Below are 16,901 nucleotides of genomic sequence, written 5' to 3' on the forward strand. Positions count from 1 at the left end.
TTCTTGTCAAAAGTCTAGCAGCCGCATTTTGTACCAACTGTAATCTTTTAATGCTAGACATGGGGAGACCCGAAAATAATACGTTACAATAATCGAGACGAGACGTAACAAACGCATGGATAATGATCTCAACGTCTTTAGTGGACAAAATGGAGCGAATTTTAGCGATATTACGGAGATGAAAGAAGGCCGTTTTAGTAACGCTTTTAATGTGTGCCTCAAAGGAGAGAGTTGGGTCGAAGATAACACCCAGATTCTTGACCATGTCGCCTTGTTTAATTGTTTGGTTGTCAAATGTTAGAGTTGTATCATTAAATAGAGGTCGGTGTCTAGCAGGACCGATAATCGGCATTTCCGTTTTTTTGGCGTTGAGTTGCATTGTTTAATTTTATTAAGACACGCCTCCAGCTGACTACAATCCGGCGTGTTGGTCAGCTTTAGGGGCATGTAGAGTTGGGTGTCATCAGCATAACCGTGAAAGCTAATACCGTATTTGCGTATGATGTCACCTAGCGGCAGCATGTAGATGCTGAAGAGTGCAGGGCCAAGGACCGAACTCTGGGGAACTCCACACGTTACCTTAACGTAGTCCGAGGTCACATTGTTATGGGAGACACACTGCATCCTATCAGTAAGATAAGAGTTGAACCAAGACAGGGCTAAGTCTGACATACCAATTCGTGTTTTGATACGTTCTAATAAAATATCATGATAGACGGTATTGAAAGCAGCGCTAAGATCGAGGAGCAGCAACATAGATGACGCATCATGGGCAAGACACTTTGTGTTGATCCAGGTTTATAAAAGACGTTTTTTTTGTTATATGATGCAATCTGATATCAACTAATCTTTCTTTGCAGGTTTGTTGCACCTACAAAAAAAATCCAGCAACAATCCTTGTTCCACCTCCTCCAACAGCAGGGGTGTGCAAACTTTTTCCACTGAGGGCCCCAAACTGAAAAATCAAAGCAAGCCGGGGCCATTTTGATATTTTATGTTAAAAACCAATACAATATATGTACAAAAAATATACATTTGGGGCTCCACTCAAGCTTGATCCCGGGGACCCTAAAGGGTTTTGGTCAAAAAAATATAAAAAATGTGTCTTGATTCAGTATTATTATTTTTATTATAATTCAAGGTTTAAATCTCTAGATCAACATTAGGTCTGTCAATATAATGTTATCAAAAGATTTAAATTGTATGCTCTTTTTGTCAAAGAAAACCCTGTCTTTTTATGGAAAAAAAAACACAAAATGTGTAATATTTTCACCCAATTAAATTTTTAAGTGGAATATTTGAGATTATATAATAATTTGGAGCCTTAAAAAGGTCAATGACTCTTAACATATAGCTCGGTTGGTAGAGTGGCCGTACCAGCAACCTGAGGGTTGCAGGTTCGATTCCCGCTTCCGCCATCCAAGTCACTGCCGTTGTGTCCTTGGGCAAGACACTTTACCCACCTGCTCCCAGTGCCACCCACACTGCTTTAAATGTAACTTAGATATTGGGTTTCACTACGTAAAGCGCTTTGAGTCACTAGAAAAAAGCGCTATATAAATATAATTCACTTCACAACTAACAATGTTTAATATAAACACTGGGATTTTTAACAATTAGGCAGGTTTGTATCATGTTTGTTCTCCTACAAAAAACATTTTAAACCCCCCAATTTTTTTTTTTTTTCCATCATCTTTTGCCATTTTCATGCATGTTTGTAAAAAGTTCCAGGGAGCCACTAAGACAGGACTAAAGCAGGACCAGCGGGTTGCCGACCCCGGCCCTATGTCTAGCCCAACCCAAAGGTCCAAATAAAACGAGGCACGTCCGCTCGCCTGACGAAGAGCTGGTGTGATGTCCTCCAGTAACCATAGCCATCTTCTAACAAGCACTTCTCAGAATGGATGACTTCCTGCACGGCGGGTCTGGACTCTGGCATCCGTCATCCCTCCATCATCCTCTGCACACTTCAAGTCCTCCTCCTCCTTCCCCCATCGCCCACTTCCTAAACTCTTCCTCATCTTCAACAATCCCCCCTGGCATCGCCTGCCCTCGCACCATTTCCTGTTAACCCCTCCGCCCCCGGGGGTGGCGTCCGGGGAAATAGTCTTGTTGCCGCATTGTTGGCAAGGCAGCAGAAAAACGGAGAAGAACTTTGCTGGATACTCCATCAGGGGCTTGAAAAAGTCTCAGCTGTGCTGCACTCTGAGCCCCGCTGTGTTTGTCTTTCTGTCACATTTCAATCGCTTCTCAAGCCTTGAAAAGAACAAATGGTGCGGAAAGAAAACAGTTATTTCTTACAATAACGGGAATAATCGTCATAATTACTTGTTTTTTTTAAAGTACATATGTTAAACTGTAGTGTCCATCTACAAAAGGAAGCTCTGGGACATCAATTATGTGTTCTTATTAAATAAATGCACTCTAATTATTAAGGGTTTGAACAACTACAGGTGTCAAACTCAAGGCCTGGGGGCCAAATCCGGCCCGCCACATTTTTTTTATGTGGCCCGCGAAAGCCTGAAAAATATGTGTTAATAAAATGCTCAATCTTTTCTTGCTAAATATATATATATATATATATATACACACATATACATACATACAGACCCCGTTTCCATATGAGTTGGGAAATTGTGTTGGATGTAAATATAAATAAATAAATAAATGGGTTGTACTTGTATAGCGCTTTTCTCCCTTCAAGGTACTCAAAGCGCTTTGACACTACTTCCACATTTACCCATTCACACACACATTCACACACTGATGGAGGGAGCTGCCATGCAAGGCGCCAACCAGGAGCAAGGGTGAAGTGTCTTGCTCAGGACACAACGGACGTGACGAGGTTGGTACTAGGTGGGATTTGAACCAGGGACCCTCGGGTTGCGCACGGCCACTCTACCACTGCGCCACGCCGAACAGAATACAATGATTTGCAAATCCTTTTCAACCCATATTCAGTTGAATATGCTACAAAGACAACATATTTGATGTTCAAACTCAAACTTTGTTTTTTTTTTGCAAATAATAATTAACTTAGAATTTCATATCTGCAACAGGTGCCAAAGTAGTTGGGAAAGGGCATGTTCACCACTGTGTTACATCACCTTTTCTTTTAACAACAGGCGACTTGTCCAGGGTGTACCCTGCATTCCGCCCAATTGTAGCTGAGATAGGCGCCAGCGCCCCCCGCGACCCCGAAAGGGAATAAGCGGTAGAAAATGGATAGATGGACGGAACACTCAAACGTTTGAGAACTGAGGAAACTAATTGTTGAAGCTTTGAAAGTGGAATTCTTTCCCATTCTTGTTTTATGTAGAGCTTCAGTCGTTCAACAGTCCGGGGTCTCCGCTGTCGTATTTTACGCTTCATAATGCACCACACATTTTTTAAAGGAGACAGGTCTGGACTGCAGGCGAGCCAAGAAAGTACCCGCACTCTTTTACTACAAAGCCACGCTGTTGTAACACGTGGCTTGGCATTGTCTTGCTGAAATAAGCAGGGGCGTCCATGATAACGTTGCTTGGATGACAACATATGTTGCTCCAAAACCTGTATGGACCTTTCAGCATTAATGGTGCCTTCACAGATGTGTAAGTTACCCATGCCTTGGGCACTAATACACCCCCATACCATCACAGATGCTCGCTTTTCAACTTTGCTTCCATAACAATCCGGATGGTTATTTTCCTCCTTGTTCCAAAGGACACCACGTCAACAGTTTCCAAATATAATTTGAAATGTGAACTCGTCAGAACACTTTTCCACTTTGCATCAGTCCATCTCAGACTGATGCAAAGTGGCGTTCCTTGGTGTTTGAAAAAAAAAAAAAAAGTGTTTGGCTTTGCATAGTAGAGTTTTAACTTGCACTTACAGATGTGGCGACCAACTGTAGTTACTGACAGTGGTTTTATGAAGTGTTCCTGAGCCCATGTGGTGATATCCTTTACACACTGATGTCGGTTTTTCATGCAGTACCGCCCGAGGAATCAAATGTCCTTAATATCATCGCTTACGTGCAGTGATTTCTCCAGATTCTCTGAACATTTTCATGATTTTACGGACCGTAGATGGTAAAATCCCTAAATTCCTTGCAATAGCTCGTTGAGAAATGTTGTTCTAAAATTGTTCGACAATTTGCTTACAAAGTGGTGACCCTCACCCCATCCTTGTTTGTGAATGACTTAGCATTTCATGGAAGCTGCTTTTACACCCAATCATGGCACCCACCTGTTCCCAATTAGCCTGCACACCTGTGGGATGTTCCAAATAAGTGTTTGATGAGCATTCCTCAGCTTTATCAGTACTTATTGCCACCTTTCCCAACTTCTTGGTGACGTGTTGCTGGCATCAACATAGTTGTGTGTCTCATGCAGACGACATGGTTGTGTGTCTCATGCAGACAACATAGTTGTGTGTCTCACTGCAGACAACATAGTTGTGTGTCTCACTGCAGACAAGATAGTTGTGTGTCTCACGCAGACGACATAGTTGTGTGTCTCACGCAGACGACATAGTTGTGTTTCTCACGCAGACGACATAGTTGTGTGTCTCATGCAGACGACATAGTTGTGTGTCTCATGCAGACAACATAGTTGTGTGTCTCACTGCAGACAACATGGTTGTGTGTCTCACTGCAGACAAGATAGTTGTGTGTCTCACGCAGACAACATAGTTGTGTGTCTCATGCAGACGACATAGTTGTGTGTCTTACTGCAGACAAAATAGTTGTGTGTCTCATGCAGACAACATAGTTGTGTGTCTCATGCAGACAACATAGTTGTGTGTCTCATGCAGACAACATAGTTGTGTGTCTCATGCAGACAACATAGTTGTGTGTCTCATGCACACAACATAGTTGTGTGTCTCATGCACACAACATAGTTGTGTGTCTCATGCACACAACATAGTTGTGAGTCCTACTGCAGACAAAATAGTTGTGTGTCTCGTGCACACAACATAGTTGTGTCTCATTCAGACAACATAGTTGTGTGTCTCATGCAGACAACATAGTTGTGTGTCTAATGCAGACAACATAGTTGTGTCTCATGCAGACAACATAGTTGTGTTTCTCATGCAGACAACAGTTGTGTTTCTCATGCAGACAACATAGTTGTGTGTCTTACTGCAGAATAAATAGTTGTGTGTCTCATGCAGACAACATAGTTGTGTGTCTCATGCAGACAACATAGTTGTGTGTCTAATGCAGACAACATAGTTGTGTGTCTCATGCAGACAACATAGTTGTGTGTCTCATGCAGACAACATAGTTGTGTGTCTCATGCAGACAACATAGTTGTGTGTCTCACTGCAGACGACATAGTTGTGTGTCTCATGCAGACAACATAGTTGTGTGTCTCATGCAGACAACATAGTTGTGTGTCTCACTGCAGACGACATAGTTGTGTGTCTCATGCAGACAACATAGTTGTGTGTCTCATGCAGACAACATAGTTGTGTGTCTCATGCAGACAACATAGTTGTGTGTCTCACTGCAGACGACATAGTTGTGTGTCTCATGCAGACAACATAGTTGTGTGTCTCATGCAGACAACATAGTTGTGTGTCTCATGCAGACAACATAGTTGTGTGTCTCATGCAGAAAACATAGTTGTGTGTCTCATAAAGAAAACAGTTTTTTTTCTCACTGGTGTGTGTTTGTGTGTGTGTGCATTTAAAAGCACAACAATGCAACAACAAAAGTGTGTCACATTCACTTGTGCTAACGTTACAAAAGGTGTTGTCGTCGCAACAAGGTGCCAAAGGTGGTCTACGTGCCGAGGTGAACACGTGCCGACCATTTGTGGCGTCGCTGAGAGGAAAAAACTCAAGACGGCCGTCAGAGACGCAGGAATGGAGATACAACTACACAATGTGGGTATGTGCGCACACGTATCACACACACACACACACCCGCAGGTTTCACTTCTGCTATGTGTGGCAGCTCTCTCTCTCTCTCTCTCTTCACACCACACCACTGCACCAGGGTTCAAGGTCGAAGGTTCAAGTGCAGGTCAGGGCACACACACACACACACACACACACACACACACACACACACACACACACACACACACACACACACACACACACAGACACAAGAAGTTGACTGGTGTGAGTGTTGATTTCTGTAATCACACTTTTTTAGTTGTGAGATTAAACCTTTTGACCTTTGCTTTGGGAGACACATGCATCTATTTGAGGATGTGAGACATAGTGTGTGTGTGTGTGTGTGTGTGTGTGTGGCGGCGGTTAACTTGCGAGCGTCTGAAAGGTGTGCAAGTGTTTCTCATGACCTGGGAGTCTTCCCTGCACACCTTATTGTGTTGTGATTGGTTAACACGCACACATACACACACTGTCACTCACACACAGGGTTAAAGTGTTGTGTATCGCTAAATATCATGTTAGTGTTGTGTATCGCTAAATATCATGTCAGTGTTGTGTATCACTAAATATCATGTTAGTGTTTTGTATCACTAAATATCATGTTAGTGTTGTGTATCACTAAATATCATGTTAGTGTTGTGTATCACTAAATATTATGTTAGTGTTGTGTAACACTAAATATCATGTTAGTGTTTTGTATCACTAGATATCATGTTAGGGTTGTGTATCACTAAATATGTTAGTGTTGTGTATCACTAAATATGTTAGTGTTGTGTATCGCTAAATATCATGTTAGTGTCGTGTATCGCTAAATATCATGTTAGTGTTGTGTATCGCTAAATATCATGGTAGAGTTGTGTATCGCTAAATATCATGTTAGTGTTGTGTATCGCTAAAGATCATGTTAGTGTTGTGTATCGCTAAATATCATGTTAGTGTTGTGTATCGCTAAGTATCATGTTAGTGTTGTGTATCGCTAAGTATCATGGTAGAGTTGTGTATCGCTAAATATCATGTTAGTGTTGTGTATCGCTAAATATCATGTTAGTGTTGTGTATCGCTAAATATCATGTTAGTGTTGTGTGTCGCTAAATATCATGTTAGTGTTGTGTGTCGCTAAATATCATGTTAGTGTTGTGTATCGCTCAATATCATGTTAGTGTTGTGTATCGCTCAATATTATGTTAGTGTTGTGTAATACTAAATATCATGTGTAGTGTTGTGTATCACTAAATATCATGTTAGTGTTGTGTAACACTAAATATCATGTTAGTGTTGTGTGTCGCGAAATATCATGTTAGTGTTGTGTATCGCTGAATATCATGTTAGTGTTGTGTATCGCTAAATATCATGTTAGTGTTGTGTATCGCTAAATATCATGTCAGTGTTGTGTATCGCTAAATATCATGTTAGTGTTTTGTATCACTAAATATCATGTTAGTGTTGTGTATCACTAAATATCATGTTAGTGTTGTGTATCACTAAATATTATGTTAGCGTTGTGTAGCACTAAATATCATGTTAGTGTTTTGTATCACTAGATATCATGTTAGGGTTGTGTATCACTAAATATGTTAGTGTTGTGTATCACTAAATATGTTAGTGTTGTGTATCGCTAAATATCATGTTAGTGTTGTGTATCGCTAAATATCATGTTAGTGTTGTGTATCGCTAAATATCATGGTAGAGTTGTGTATCGCTAAATATCACGTTAGTGTTGTGTATCGCTAAATATCATGTTAGTGTTGTGTATCGCTAAATATCATGTTAGTGTTGTGTATCGCTAAATATCATGTTAGTGTTGTGTATCGCTAAATATCATGTTAGTGTTGTGTATCGCTAAATATCATGTTAGTGTTGTGTATCGCTAAGTACCATGGTAGAGTTGTGTATCGCTAAATATCATGTTAGTGTTGTGTATCGCTAAATATCATGTTAGTGTTGTGTATCGCTAAATATCATGGTAGAGTTGTGTATCGCTAAATATCATGTTAGTGTTGTGTATCGCTAAATATCATGTTAGTGTTGTGTATCGCTAAATATCATGTTAGTGTTGTGTATCGCTAAATATCATGTTAGTGTTGTGTATCGCTAAATATCATGTTAGTGTTGTGTATCGCTAAGTATCATGGTAGAGTTGTGTATCGCTAAATATCATGTTAGTGTTGTGTATCGCTAAATATCATGTTAGTGTTGTGTATCACTAAATATGTTAGTGTTGTGTATCGCTAAATATCATGTTAGTGTTGTGTATCACTAAATATCATGTTAGTGTTGTGTATCGCTAAATATCATGTTAGTGTTGTGTATCGCTAAATATCATGTTAGTGTTGTGTATCGCTAAATATCATGTTAGTGTTGTGTATCGCTAAATATCATGTTAGTGTTGTGTATCGCTAAATATCATGTTAGTGTTGTGTATCGCTAAATATCATGTTAGTGTTGTGTAACACTAAATATGATGTTAGTGTTGTGTATAACTAAATATCATGTTAGTGTTGTATCACTAAATATCATGTTAGTGTTGTGTAACACTAAATATGATGTTAGTGTTGTGTAACACTAAATATGATGTTAGTGTTGTGTATAACTAAATATCATGTTAGTGTTGTATCACTAAATATCATGTTAGTGTTGTATCACTAAATATCATGTTAGTGTTGTATCACTAAATATCATGTTAGTGTTTATCACTAAATATCATGTTAGTGTTTTATCACTAAATATCATGTTAGTGTTGTGTATCGCTAAATATCATGTTAGTGTTGTGTATCGCTAAATATCATGTTAGTGTTGTGTATCGCTAAATATCATGTTAGTGTTGTGTATCACTAAATATCATGTTAGTGTTGTGTATCACTAAATATGTTAGTGTTGTGTATCACTAAATATGTTAGTGTTGTGTATCACTAAATATCATGTTAGTGTTGTGTATCACTAAATATCATGTTAGTGTTGTGTATCACTAAATATCATGTTAGTGTTGTGTATCGCTAAATATCATGTTAGTGTTGTGTGTCACTGAATATCATGTTAGTGTTGTGTATCACTCAATATCATGTTAGTGTTGTGTATCACTAAATATCATGTTAGTGTTGTGTGTCACTGAATATCATGTTAGTGTTGTGTGTCACTAAATATCATGTCAGTGTTGTGTGTCACTAAATACCATGTCAGTGTTGTGTGTCACTAAATACCATGTTAGTGTTGTGTATCACTAAATATCATGTTAGTGTTGTGTATCGCTAAGTATCATGTTAGTGTTGTGTATCACTAAATATCATGTTAGTGTTGTGTATCGCTCGATATCATGTTAGTGTTGTGTATCGCTCGATATCATGCTAGTGTTGTGTATCGCTAAATATCATGTTAGTGTTGTGTATCGCTAAATATCATGTTAGTGTTGTGTATCACTAAATATCATGTTAGTGTTGTGTATCGCTAAATATCATGTTAGTGTTGTGTATCGCTAAATATCATGTTAGTGTTGTGTGTCACTGAATATCATGTTAGTGTTGTGTATCGCTAAATATCATGTTAGTGTTGTGTATCACTAAATATCATGTTAGTGTTGTGTATCACTAAATATCATGTTAGTGTTGTGTATCGCTAAGTATCATGTTAGTGTTGTGTATCACTAAATATCATGTTAGTGTTGTGTATCGCTCGATATCATGTTAGTGTTGTGTATCGCTAAATATCATGTTAGTGTTGTGTATCGCTAAATATCATGTTAGTGTTGTGTATCACTAAATATCATGTTAGTGTTGTGTATCGCTAAATATCATGTTAGTGTTGTGTATCACTAAATATCATGTTAGTGTTGTGTATCACTAAATATCATGTTAGTGTTGTGTATCACTAAATATGTTAGTGTTGTGTATCGCTAAATATCATGTTAGTGTTGTGTATCACTAAATATGTTAGTGTTGTGTATCGCTAAATATCATGTTAGTGTTGTGTATCACTAAATATGTTAGTGTTGTGTATCGCTAAATATCATGTTAGTGTTGTGTTTCACTAAATATCATGTTAGTGTTGTGTATCACTAAATATCATGTTAGTGTTGTGTATCGCTCGATATCATGTTAGTGTTGTGTATCGCTAAATATCAAGTTAGTGTTGTGTATCGCTAAATATCATTTTAGTGTTGTGTATCACTAAATATCATGTTAGTGTTGTGTATCGCTAAATATCATGTTAGTGTTGTGTATCACTAAATATCATCTTAGTGTTGTGTATCACTAAATATCATGTTAGTGTTGTGTATCGCTAAATATCATGTTAGTGTTGTGTATCACTAAATATGTTAGTGTTGTGTATCGCTAAATATCATGTTAGTGTTGTGTATCACTAAATATGTTAGTGTTGTGTATCGCTAAATATCATGTTAGTGTTGTGTTTCACTAAATATCATGTTAGTGTTGTGTTTCACTAAATATCATGTTAGTGTTGTGTATCACTAAATATCATGTTAGTGTTGTGTATCACTCAATATCATGTTAGTGTTGCGTATCACTAAATATCATGTTAGTGTTGTGTATCACTAAATATCATGTTAGTGTTGTGTATCACTAAATATCATGTTAGTGTTGTGTATCACTAAATATCATGTTAGTGTTGTGTATCACTAAATATCATGTTAGTGTTGTGTATCGCTAAATATCATGTTAGTGTTGTGTGTCACTAAATATCATGTCAGTGTTGTGTGTCACTAAATACCATGTTAGTGTTGTGTATCACTAAATATCATGTTAGTGTTGTGTATCGCTAAGTATCATGTTAGTGTTGTGTATCGCTAAATATCATGTTAGTGTTGTGTATCGCTAAATATCATGTTAGTGTTGTGTATCGCTAAATATCATGTTAGTGTTGTGTATCGCTAAATATCATGTTAGTGTTGTGTATCGCTAAATATCATGTTAGTGTTGTGTATCGCTAATTATCATGTTAGTGTTGTGTATCGCTCGATATCATGTTAGTTTTGTGTATCGCTAAATATCATGTTAGTGTTGTGTATCACTAAATATGTTAGTGTTGTGTATCGCTAAATATCATGTTAGTATTGTGTATCACTAAATATCATGTTAGTGTTGTGTATCACTAAATATCATGTTAGTGTTGTGTATCACTAAATATCATGTTAGTGTTGTGTATCGCTAAATATCATGTTAGTGTTGTGTATCGCTAAATATCATGTTAGTGTTGTGTATCGCTAAATATCATGTTAGTGTTGTGTAACACTAAATATGATGTTAGTGTTGTGTATAACTAAATATCATGTTAGTGTTGTATCACTAAATATCATGTTAGTGTTGTGTAACACTAAATATGATGTTAGTGTTGTGTATAACTAAATATCATGTTAGTGTTGTATCACTAAATATCATGTTAGTGTTGTGTAACACTAAACATGATGTTAGTGTTGTGTATAACTAAATATCATGTTAGTGTTGTATCACTAAATATCATGTTAGTGTTGTATCACTAAATATCATGTTAGTGTTGTATCACTAAATATCATGTTAGTGTTGTGTATCACTAAATATCATGTTAGTGTTGTGTATCACTAAATATCATGTTAGTGTTGTGTATCACTAAATATCATGTTAGTGTTGTGTATCGCTAAATATCATGTTAGTGTTGTGTATCACTAAATATCATGTTAGTGTTGTGTATCATTAAATATCATGTTAGTGTTGTGTATCACTAAATATCATGTTAGTGTTGTGTATCACTAAATATGTTAGTGTTGTGTATCACTAAATATCATGTTAGTGTTGTGTATCACTCAATATCATGTTAGTGTTGTGTATCACTAAATATCATGTTAGTGTTGTGTATCACTAAATATCATGTTAGTGTTGTGTATCACTCAATATCATGTTAGTGTTGTGTATCACTCAATATCATGTTAGTGTTGTGTATCACTTAATATCATGTTAGTGTTGTGTATCACTCAATATCATGTTAGTGTTGTGTATCATTAAATATCATGTTAGTGTTGTGTATCACTAAATATCATGTTAGTGTTGTGTATCACTAAATATCATGTTGGTGTTGTGTATCACTAAATATCATGTTGGTGTTGTGTATCACTAAATATCATGTTGGTGTTGTGTATCACTAAATATTATGTTAGTGTTGTGTATCACTAAATATCATGTTAGTGTTGTGTATCACTAAATATCATGTTAGTGTTGTGTATCGCTAAATATCATGTTAGTGTTGTGTGTCACTAAATATCATGTCAGTGTTGTGTGTCACTAAATATGTTAGTGTTGTTTATCACTAAATATCATGTTAGTGTTGTGTATAACTAAATATGTTAGTGTTGTGTATCACTAAATATCATGTTAGTGTTGTGTATCACATGTTAGTGTTGTGTATCACTAAATATCATTGTAGTGTTGTGTATCACTCAATATCATGTTAGTGTTGTGTATCACTAAATATCATGTTAGTGTTGTGTATCACTCAATATCATATTAGTGTTGTGTATCACTCAATATCATGTTAGTGTTGTGTATCACTCAATATCATATTAGTGTTGTGTATCACTAAATATCATGTCAGTATTGTGTATCACTAAATATCATGTTAGTGTTGTGTATCACTAAACATCATGTTAGTGTTGTGTATCACTCAATATCATGTTAGTATTGTGTATCACTAAATATCATGGTAGTGTTGTGTATCACTAAATATCATGTTAGTGTTGTGTATCACTAAATATCATGTTAGTCTTGTGTATCACTAAATATCATGTTAGTGTTGTGTATCACTCAATATCATGTTAGTATTGTGTATCACTCAATATCATGTTAGTATTGTGTATCACTAAATATCATGTTAGTGTTGTGTATCACTAAATATCATGTTAGTGTTGTGTATCGCTAAATATCATGTTAGTCTTGTGTATCGCTAAATATCATGTTAGTGTTGTGTATCGCTAAATATCATGTTAGTGTTGTGTATCGCTAAATATCATGTTAGTGTTGTGTATCACTAAATATCATGTTAGTGTTGTGTATCACTAAATATCATGTTAGTGTTGTGTATCTCTAAATATCATGTTAGTGTTGTGTATCACTAAATATCATGTTCGTGTTGTGTATCTCTAAATATCATGTTCGTGTTGTGTATCACTAAATATCATGTTAGTGTTGTGTATCACTAAATATCATGTTAGTGTTGTGTATCACTAAATATCATGTTAGTGTTGTGTATCTCTAAATATCATGTTCGTGTTGTGTATCACTAAATATCATGTTAGTGTTGTGTATCACTAAATATCATGTTAGTGTTGTGTATTACTAAATATGTTAGTGTTGTGTATCACTAAATATCATATTAGTGTTGTGTATCACTAAATATCATGTTAGTGTTGTGTATCACTAAATATCATGTTAGTGTTGTGTATTACTAAATATGTTAGTGTTGTGTATCACTAAATATCATATTAGTGTTGTGTATCACTAAATATCATGTTAGTGTTGTGTATCACTAAATATCATGTCAGTGTTGTGTATCACTAAATATCATGTCAGTGTTGTGTGTCACTAAATACCATGTTAGTGTTGTGTATCACTAAATATCATGTTAGTGTTGTGTATCGCTAAGTATCATGTTAGTGTTGTGTATCACTAAATATGTTAGTGTTGTGTATCGCTAAATATCATGTTAGTGTTGTGTATCACTAAATATGTTAGTGTTGTGTATCGCTAAATATCATGTTAGTGTTGTGTTTCACTAAATATCATGTTAGTGTTGTGTATCACTAAATATCATGTTAGTGTTGTGTATCACTAAATATCATGTTAGTGTTGTGTATCGCTCGATATCATGTTAGTGTTGTGTATCGCTAAATATCAAGTTAGTGTTGTGTATCGCTAAATATCATTTTAGTGTTGTGTATCACTAAATATCATGTTAGTGTTGTGTATCGCTAAATATCATGTTAGTGTTGTGTATCACTAAATATCATGTTAGTGTTGTGTATCACTAAATATCATGTTAGTGTTGTGTATCGCTAAATATCATGTTAGTGGTGTGTATCACTAAATATGTTAGTGTTGTGTATCGCTAAATATCATGTTAGTGTTGTGTATCACTAAATATGTTAGTGTTGTGTATCGCTAAATATCATGTTAGTGTTGTGTTTCACTAAATATCATGTTAGTGTTGTGTTTCACTAAATATCATGTTAGTGTTGTGTTTCACTAAATATCATGTTAGTGTTGTGTATCACTCAATATCATGTTAGTGTTGCGTATCACTAAATATCATGTTAGTGTTGTGTATCACTAAATATCATGTTAGTGTTGTGTATCACTAAATATCATGTTAGTGTTGTGTATCACTAAATATCATGTTAGTGTTGTGTATCACTAAATATCATGTTAGTGTTGTGTATCGCTAAATATCATGTTAGTGTTGTGTGTCACTAAATATCATGTCAGTGTTGTGTGTCACTAAATACCATGTTAGTGTTGTGTATCACTAAATATCATGTTAGTGTTGTGTATCGCTAAGTATCATGTTAGTGTTGTGTATCACTAAATATCATGTTAGTGTTGTGTATCGCTAAATATCATGTTAGTGTTGTGTATCACTAAATATCATGTTAGTGTTGTGTATCGCTAAATATCATGTTAGTGTTGTGTATCGCTAAATATCATGTTAGTGTTGTGTATCACTAATTATCATGTTAGTGTTGTGTATCGCTCGATATCATGTTAGTTTTGTGTATCGCTAAATATCATGTTAGTGTTGTGTATCACTAAATATGTTAGTGTTGTGTATCGCTAAATATCATGTTAGTATTGTGTATCACTAAATATCATGTTAGTGTTGTGTATCACTAAATATCATGTTAGTGTTGTGTATCACTAAATATCATGTTAGTGTTGTGTATCGCTAAATATCATGTTAGTGTTGTGTATCGCTAAATATCATGTTAGTGTTGTGTATCGCTAAATATCATGTTAGTGTTGTGTAACACTAAATATCATGTTAGTGTTGTGTATAACTAAATATCATGTTAGTGTTGTATCACTAAATATCATGTTAGTGTTGTGTAACACTAAATATGATGTTAGTGTTGTGTATAACTAAATATCATGTTAGTGTTGTATCACTAAATATCATGTTAGTGTTGTGTAACACTAAACATGATGTTAGTGTTGTGTATAACTAAATATCATGTTAGTGTTGTATCACTAAATATCATGTTAGTGTTGTATCACTAAATATCATGTTAGTGTTGTATCACTAAATATCATGTTAGTGTTGTGTATCACTAAATATCATGTTAGTGTTGTGTATCACTAAATATCATGTTAGTGTTGTGTATCACTAAATATCATGTTAGTGTTGTGTATCGCTAAATATCATGTTAGTGTTGTGTATCACTAAATATCATGTTAGTGTTGTGTATCATTAAATATCATGTTAGTGTTGTGTATCACTAAATATCATGTTAGTGTTGTGTATCACTAAATATGTTAGTGTTGTGTATCACTAAATATCATGTTAGTGTTGTGTATCACTCAATATCATGTTAGTGTTGTGTATCACTAAATATCATGTTAGTGTTGTGTATCACTAAATATCATGTTAGTGTTGTGTATCACTCAATATCATGTTAGTGTTGTGTATCACTTAATATCATGTTGGTGTTGTGTATCACTCAATATCATGTTAGTGTTGTGTATCATTAAATATCATGTTAGTGTTGTGTATCACTAAATATCATGTTAGTGTTGTGTATCACTAAATATCATGTTAGTGTTGTGTATCACTAAATATCATGTTGGTGTTGTGTATCACTAAATATCATGTTGGTGTTGTGTATCACTAAATATCATGTTGGTGTTGTGTATCACTAAATATTATGTTAGTGTTGTGTATCACTAAATATCATGTTAGTGTTGTGTATCACTAAATATCATGTTAGTGTTGTGTATCGCTAAATATCATGTTAGTGTTGTGTGTCACTAAATATCATGTCAGTGTTGTGTGTCACTAAATACCATGTTAGTGTTGTTTATCACTAAATATCATGTTAGTGTTGTGTATAACTAAATATGTTAGTGTTGTGTATCACTAAATATCATGTTAGTGTTGTGTATCACATGTTAGTGTTGTGTATCACTAAATATCATTGTAGTGTTGTGTATCACTCAATATCATGTTAGTGTTGTGTATCACTAAATATCATGTTAGTGTTGTGTATCACTCAATATCATATTAGTGTTGTGTATCACTCAATATCATGTTAGTGTTGTGTATCACTCAATATCATATTAGTGTTGTGTATCACTAAATATCATGTCAGTATTGTGTATCACTAAATATCATGTTAGTGTTGTGTATCACTAAACATCATGTTAGTGTTGTGTATCACTCAATATCATGTTAGTATTGTGTATCACTAAATATCATGGTAGTGTTGTGTATCACTAAATATCATGTTAGTGTTGTGTATCACTAAATATCATGTTAGTCTTGTGTATCACTAAATATCATGTTAGTGTTGTGTATCACTCAATATCATGTTAGTATTGTGTATCACTCAATATCATGTTAGTATTGTGTATCACTAAATATCATGTTAGTGTTGTGTATCACTAAATATCATGTTAGTGTTGTGTATCGCTAAATATCATGTTAGTCTTGTGTATCGCTAAATATCATGTTAGTGTTGTGTATCGCTAAATTTCATGTTAGTGTTGTGTATCGCTAAATATCATGTTAGTGTTGTGTATCACTAAATATCATGTTAGTGTTGTGTATCACTAAATATCATGTTAGTGTTGTGTATCTCTAAATATCATGTTAGTGTTGTGTATCACTAAATATCATGTTCGTGTTGTGTATCTCTAAATATCATGTTCGTGTTGTGTATCACTAAATATCATGTTAGTGTTGTGTATCACTAAATATCATGTTAGTGTTGTGTATCACTAAATATCATGTTAGTGTTGTGTATCACTAAATATCATGTTAGT

At 35.2% G+C, this 16,901-nt stretch overlaps 1 long non-coding RNA gene across 1 annotated transcript in view; it reads right to left on the reverse strand.

Moving 5' to 3' along the window:
- Positions 1-1,510: 1,510 nt before the first annotated feature.
- Positions 1,511-16,901, reverse strand: part of LOC133537398 (uncharacterized) — a 93,472-nt gene continuing 78,081 nt past the window's right edge. The window contains exon 4 of the long non-coding RNA XR_009802692.1: positions 1,511-2,256. This is a non-coding gene — a long non-coding RNA (uncharacterized LOC133537398). The remainder of the gene's footprint in view (positions 2,257-16,901) is intronic.

This window comes from Nerophis ophidion, linkage group LG18 (genome assembly GCF_033978795.1).
Source record: "Nerophis ophidion isolate RoL-2023_Sa linkage group LG18, RoL_Noph_v1.0, whole genome shotgun sequence".
In the NCBI taxonomy this organism is placed as follows: Eukaryota; Metazoa; Chordata; class Actinopteri; order Syngnathiformes; family Syngnathidae; genus Nerophis; species Nerophis ophidion.